This window comes from Medicago truncatula, chromosome 3 (genome assembly GCF_003473485.1).
Source record: "Medicago truncatula cultivar Jemalong A17 chromosome 3, MtrunA17r5.0-ANR, whole genome shotgun sequence".
In the NCBI taxonomy this organism is placed as follows: Eukaryota; Viridiplantae; Streptophyta; class Magnoliopsida; order Fabales; family Fabaceae; genus Medicago; species Medicago truncatula.
The window spans coordinates 30,870,331-30,878,281 of record NC_053044.1 but is presented as its reverse complement, the minus strand read 5'-3'; the positions used below and the strand labels follow the sequence as shown (position 1 = coordinate 30,878,281).

Here is a 7,951-nt window from a genome sequence, read left to right as displayed (position 1 = left end):
CAGTTGTAAGAAATCAAAAACGAAAGAAAAAAGTTGTGTTATATATTCTCTGTTGTTTTTGCTCACTGCAGAACTTGAATTTCAGATTGGAAAAGGAAAAGATTGTTTATATGCTGAAATAAGGTAACAAACAATCATATGCTTGTCTTTTTTATAAAAAATTGTAATTGATCAAATTGCAGCTTTACTTATACCATCCCTTCTTTTTCTTTTGGACCATAAAAATGTAAAAAATTATTTGCAGCCAGCTCTTAAGATATTGTTTTTTTTTTCCCTCTACCACACCAAAATTTATTACTCCTTTGTTCTATATAAACTCTATGACCTTTTGGCCCCTTTTTAGTTCATCTTGCTACTCTTATGTATAAGACAATGTCTCTAGACTACTTAAAAGTATTCAAAAATTGTGGTTTCACATCTTTAATATGCACACAAAACAATCTTTGTTGGAAAATTTGTGATCAATGAAGGTTATTAACAACAAATTTGGAAAATTTGGAATATTGTAGTGTTGGGGTGGATTGGTTTGAAGGGTTATTAACAACAACAAAAATTGGGCAATAATGGGTTGGTAGATTTCTGTTGGAGGGAGACCTTTCTTTGTGTGGATAGATTTCGACATAGGGGTAGAATACTACTTTTGAACTTTGTTTTTCCCAACTTTAATTTAAATAAAATTATGACTTTATGTTCTAAAAGAAAAAGAACAAAACACATTAAAGAATTTATATTTTCAATTTGTAAATAAATAAAAAACATCTGGATATATTTTGTAATTTGTGTTTTATGTATGGAATTTAAATTTAAAATCATATTAAACTATTATGTATCATTATTAATTTATATCTGTAGTCTTTACTTCTTTTTGTTTCTTGTAGAATTTGAATTGAAGTGGGCACTCATATTGGTGAAAGAAGAATTGTTCATTCAACTTGAGCTTACGCTGAAAGTGCTGCAAATAAGGTAAAAAAACAATCATATAGCTTCCCTTTTTTTTCTTTCCTTCCATATGTTGTTGCTGCTCATAACATAGAATCAATATTATATCACCTTACAAAAGAGATCACTTGATACATCATGTAATAAGTATAACATGGTCATAAAGTTTTCTGGTTTGTGTCATTTGTCATCGCTGCAAAGACTGGTGTGCACTTTGTTGCTCTCTCCATGCATCCCTTGCTTCCAATTACACCAGGTAGCTGTAGAAGCTTCCACCAACCTCTTCAACCATTGGAATGCCTTCCGCCTTCTTGAAGACCATCCTTGCATCCAACTACACTTGGAATTTTAGGTAGTTCCACAAGTTTACACCATAAACCTCTTCAGTTCCTAGGGTGATTAAATCTGTCCTCCTGAAGATTCACTTGCTTCCAATTACCCTTAGTCTTTTCTGGTAATCTCACAAGTCATGCTATACATTCTTTAAACTCTAGAATGCCTTCCGTCTTCTTGAAGAATTCTCTTGCTCACAACTAAAGCATAGTCTCCATAGTTGTTCCATTCTCAGTGCCATCAACTCCACCTTAAGCTGAGCTTTCTCTAGCTCAACTTCCATTTGTGTACATCCAATATGACTTTGCCCTTGCAACTCCATCTTAAAGGCTGGTCACGAGTATTCTTGCCTCTGCCTCTTCAGACTAACCATGAGTATTCTTCTCACCGCCTTTTCATGCTGATGTTGAGTGTTTAAAGTCTCTCCAGACGACCGCCGCTCTACAAGGCATCATTCACAAGGTGAGAAACAACACCTTCTTCATCTCCCCAACAAGCTACCACCAAAGCACTTACATCCTCATAAACCTCGGAGACAATTTGTGCGGAGTTACCATTGTTCTCCGGAGGATCTTCTTGAAGTGACCCATCATGTGACAATTAATGCACTTAAACTTTAACTTGTTACCAATTTTTCCCGGTTACCTCTATCTCCACCATTCCCTCTTGAAACGCTTAGACCTTTACCATTTTTATCAGCTCTCAATTCCCTTGACTTGGTCAACTCCTTGGTTCTCAAAGCCGCTTGAACTTCTTTCAAAGTGACAATGCCTTCTTTGCCATAGAGCATGGTATCCTTGAAGGATTCAAAAGATTTCAGTAGAGCACACAAAAAGAGTATAGCTTTATCTTCATCTGCAAGATGCACCTCAATATTCTCCAAGTCATCAAGGATCTTGTTGAACTCCGTAAGTTGCTCCATGATGACCTTTGACTCTACCATCTTGAATGAGTAAAGTTGTTGTTTTAGGAATTGCCGATGAGCCAAAGATTTTGTCAATAACAACGACTCCAACTTTGACCACATCAATGTCGCGGTTGGTTCCTTCGTTACATCTCTCAAAACTTTATCCCCAAGGCACAAGACAATGACACTCCTGGCCTTTTCCACCATATTGGTCTTCTCCGCTTGTGACATGGTGACCGGTAACGCACATTCATCGTTCAACGTTTTCTCACACTTTTGTTGTATTAACACCGCTTCCATCTTTACTTTCCATAACCCAAAATCATTATCTTCAATAAACTTCTCAGTATCCCAATTTGAACCCATGATACCTGATTATCGATTTGATCCTTGCCCCATAGTGGGCGCTAATTGTTGTGAATTCATTGAAAAATCACACCAATAAAACTTGATGTGTTGAGCAAATTAATCAAGCAACCAATATCAATGTGGGTAACAATTATAAACACAAGCAAAAGTATAAAACAATGAGAAAAAGAGAGAGAACACATGGAATTTGTTTACCTAGTTCGGTCCAAAACTGACCTACTATGGGGGAGAGAGCAACTCTATGTTCCATTATAATGATGAGTAACTTTACAAAAGATTCCAAAGGGTTACAAGAATCAGTCTTCAAACCTAATTATACCGAAAACCTCGAATCTCTTCCCGTGACCAAGAGACTGAGTTCTAATAGTATTTCTCCAGCGTGAATCAATCCCAACCATAGTGTTTGTTGCCAAGAAAATTCTCTACAAACCCTAATTTTGTTGCTGGCTTCTAAAACCCTTGTTTTATGGCTATCTACACACCTCTCTTCAAAGTTTACATCTGATACCAGGTTTGTATTTATTGTAAAAGTATCCCTAAAAAATTGGAACAAATCCAAGCCATAAAAATACGTTTTATATTTATGCTGAAGAGACAAAATAGGGCATTGATTTCCTCCATTCAGCCGCCGAAATATGTCGAGACAGGCCTCTCTAGAATCAGCCAAAATCGAACCCCGATTTAGCCAAATCAGCCGCCGAATTTTGGCACCTCCAGAATTCAAATTTTAAGTCATACTACAACACTTTTGTTTTATAGACCTCAATCAAGTAGGTCCCATGAAATAATCACATCGATGATAGCTAAACATATCTTTTTCGATCAACCTCATTGATCCTCTCACCATCAAATAAGAGTGATCTCTCAATCAACATGCACATTCCTCTTGACCGTACAAATTTCAAGACATTCTAAACAAAGAATCAAAGATAATACAAAACACTAATTTTTAGAGGACTTTAGAGTTATAACATGACTTAGGTAATGGATGGATACATTAATTTGAGAAAGTAGGTGAAAACTGGATTTAGATATCCACTACTTATCCTTATATTCAAAAGCCAACAATTTCAAAGAAATCACGCCATTCAAATTAGGTTCTAAAATATTTATATAATTCATGAAGATACCATTTTTCTAGAGACTGTAGTTCTATCTCTTTCATTTTTATCATAATTATCTTTCATTTTTCCAGCACCCATCCTTGAATTAAAATGTTTTTTTTTTTTTTAAAAAAAAAAATGAATTAAAATCTTGCTGATTCAAGAAGCAAACCTAAATTTATATAGAGGAACATGATTAAAACTTCAAGTCAATTTGGCTTATAACGTGAGTTGTCACAAAAAAAAAGAAAAAAGAGGATTGTGTGAAGGCTGAAGGGTTTGGTAAAAGATAATTATGAACAAGAGTGGCTTGAAAAAGGTTCTATGTTTTAATAAAAAAAATTCCTCAATGTGTATATGTAAAACTAATAAGCTAGTAGAGAATGAACATAGGCTCAAGAAATGAACACATAGATGGTTACATTCATAATTACTGAGCCTTGTATTTCAAAAAAATCTGCATGCGAATTTTCCAGAAATCATAATTATTCAAGCATTCTTTTTTTCATTACCTTTGAACTTCAATACCTTATTCTTTTTGTAGATTATAAAAAGTGGAAAATTATTCATAAGACTTGAGCATGCACTGAATATACGGAAACCGAGGTAAGAAAAATATCCATGGTTGCGTTTATCTATTTACTTTTTAGTTTTTCCTGCCGTATATTTTATTTAGAAACATAAAATAAGAGATTTTATATATATGTATATGCTGTTAAAAAAAACTGTACAATGAGTACTCTAGAAATACGAACAAATAATGTTCTCATATGATCATATTTATTACAATTATGGATATAACTCGTAGATGAGAGGTAAGTATATATTGATTAATGTACGAGAGAATATTATGATTACATGATAATAAAGTACAGTGAAACCTTCCTTAAACAAAAAAAAAACAAAAAAGTACAGTGAAACTTATATAGTCATTTGAGAACTATTAACTAGTCTAAGTAACTAGCTTTAAAAAAAAAAAAACTATAACTAACTAATATGACTAATATTTGTATCTAACAAGATGCAATGTGGATGCTAAACTTCTAGCCTTAGAAATACAAGAAAATAATTGTAAAAAAAAAAAAAAATAGTATACCTAACTACTATGACTAATATTTATATACATATTGGTTTTTCTAAAAGACCCACTAATTTTTATGAAGGTGTCTTTTAGCAAGTTATAACTAAAAAGTAGATAATTACCTTGAGGTGTGAGTTGCTAAAAGACACCTTCATAAAAACTAATAGGTGTCTTCTAGCAAAAGCCATCAATCTTCATTCGGACTCCATAACCATTTATCCTCCACCTCCATGCCTTTAAAATTAAGAAAAATAATTTATTCACATTACACAAACGGAGTTCTCTAACAAGTTAATCGCCAATTTCCTCCACTTTTGCAATCCTCCCAAATTTCTCCCACCTTAGCCTCCTTTTGATTTTAAATTAAGAAAAGTCTAGAAAACCCGATGAAAAGTGGCATTTCTCCCGCCCAAATTAATTTGGGAGTCGTTCGCTACTTTCATTATAATACTATCGTAACACCAATTTGATCCCACCAGCCACTTCCTCTAAAGGCATTACATCCTTCCGTCCACCCTCTACCACCAAGTTACCAATACTCTCCCCATATTTAACATGGAGGAATTTTTTCCACAACCGCTTACCATATTGGATCAACCTCCATCTACATTTTACTAAAAGACTCAAATTAACCACCCTCAAGTTTTTAACTCCCAAACCCCTTTTCATCATTGGTTGACACACTTCCCTCCAACTAACCTAACAATTTTCCAGCCTCCCTCACACCTCCTCAAAGAAATAGATGTTGAATATTTACCGCTCACTTAAACAGGTAGAAAATAGATACCTAAACTCACATATTTGTTCCCCTGTGAATTTAATCTCCTCCTTAATTGATCCAAAAATAGTTCCCAAGTGGCCAATTCTCTTGAATTTGCACCAATCGGAAGACCCAAAAAGACAAACGGTATACGAAACCTTCTTGCAATTAAAAAAAAAACTACATGTCATCTCCATAAAAATTCATGGCACATTAACTACCATCAAACAACTCTTGAAAAAATTAACTTTCAAACCTGACACCATCTCTAAGACTCTCAAAAAAGTATTTAGTATCCAAATATTTTTCACCTTCACCTCGCCTACACAAAAGTGTCACAAACATATTGAAGATTGGAGATAATTAATCCACTGGTAAAAAAATTCAAAGCCTTTAAACAAGTTCGCTTCATCACATTTTCCATCAAACCATCGAAGCCTTTGGCCACTAAAAGACACAAAAAAGGTCCCAATGGGTCTCCTTGTTTGAGACCCATTTGAATATTAATCTCCTTTATGGGACTTCCGATGAGTAGGATAGGCACATTACCCCCAAAAACACAAGCCTTCTTCCGAAACAAGCATTCTCTATATTCGACTCATGGCCCTTCCATGTGTGATACCAAGTAAACTTCCTCAACATAATGTTAACATCTGCCACCTCTAAAACTACACACCTCATTAAAATTTCCAAAAAAGCACCACACACCATCCCCCAAACCACCCTGCACCTCAACTAACGTAACCCACAACCTCCTCTTTGCCAATAAGTCACACATGGAATAAATATTAACTAACTACAAAAGTTATCCTTTTCAAAACTCTATGTTTTAAACAAATCCCAAAAAAAACCTTCTTCAAAGAAAGAAAAAAAGGATATTAGAATTCTATTTACACCATAAGGATAGAATTCCACCACTATTTACTTCAGACAGAAGATACATCCACGAGAAATCGTCATTCCCTCAAATATCGTAACACAAAAAATTTGTTACTACTTCAATTTTAGTTTCTTGAATTGACATAAACTTCATACTATTATCGAGAATCAACCCCTTAAACTTCTTTTTATTCACACGACCTCTAATCTATGCACATTAAAGGAGGACACTATAATAAATAACCATCTATCCTCTTCCTATACTATTCTCTTGAAATACCTCAACATTTTGTAATTCCTCTAATTTATCGACCATGGGCCCCTCTGGACTTGTGAATGAAATGTCCATAGTTCTTTGCAGGGTGAGAATTCTTTTAGCATATAATTCATTTCTATCTTATCCATCTTTACTATTGCGTCTTGACTCCATCTCCCCTGTACCATCAACAATAAGGCACATTCCTGATGCCGACGTAATTGGACAATCAAGAAAAACAACTTCAAGATTTAAACTATTTGATTGCACATGAGTTTCTAGCACCAGACCATTGTTTTGTCCCTCAAAATATAGGCTATTTCAATCCTTCACAACAAGCACAACAATATCACCCCTCTTTTTTACTCCCCCCTTTATCGCCGCCGCCAATTGAGCGTATCTTGACACTCCCAATCCCATCACCGGATTCCTGTTATGTTTTCACCGGCTTCCAACAAGAAAATGACTCCCCTCCTCTTGAGAATTGGAAAATGAGCTTACAGTTTCTGTTGATTCAGAAAGATCAAAAAACACAAGCTTATTAAAATTTTGATTGTGATTTTCTACACCCGCTTTTTAACTCTAGTTGGAAGAAATTTGCAAATATACCAAATTTGTAACAAGTAATAAAGTAGTAAATTTATTGTTTTTCATAGGGATTGTCGTCAACATAGTAATTAGTAAAACTTACTCAAAAGAATGAAATAAAAATACGTGAATAGAATTGCAGGGTTTCTTTGCCCTGCCCAATGCAAGATTAGGTTTGTGATTCAGATAAACACTGGTGATTAGCGAATTCTTGAATCCCCCCCTTCGTCTTTAGTGGAAATTATTTAGAAAACAATCAATTATGTAGTGTCTATTCATTATTTACTCATGATTTACTAAAACTAATATTTAAAAACTCGACAACATATTTTCCGAGTTAACCTAGTTTACCTGGTTATAGTTCGGCGCTCCCCAAAGAGGAGAGTAAAAAACTTTAGAATACAAACTTGAATTTCATTAACATAATTATGAAATACGTAATTAGAACAGCCATGAATGGATAAAGAATATCGGGTTGTCAGTCCCTCTTTTAATCTATGGATCAATTTTCAAGATTACGACTCGGAGTTCTATTTTGAAAAAGCACTGAGATTTGACATTAACTAATTTAAATCGGACATATGAAAAGAATAACTGAATGAAAACTTTATAAATTGAATCCAACAAATAAGAAGGGGTTCATCTTAGAACCTAATCGAAGCGGTTTAGTTACTCATGGCAATATACACCATAACAAAACAATAGAAAAAGATACCCCAGAGAGAACAAGAGGAGG

At 34.3% G+C, this 7,951-nt stretch overlaps 1 protein-coding gene across 1 annotated transcript in view; it reads left to right on the top strand.

Annotated features, from left to right (window-relative positions):
- LOC25491047 (disease resistance protein At4g27190) overlaps positions 1-7,951 on the top strand; it is a 33,307-nt gene continuing 25,356 nt past the window's right edge. The window contains exons 1-3 of the mRNA XM_039831327.1: positions 1-123; positions 879-963; positions 4,196-4,257. The gene's annotated coding sequence lies outside the window, so the exon portion shown is untranslated. The remainder of the gene's footprint in view (positions 124-878; positions 964-4,195; positions 4,258-7,951) is intronic.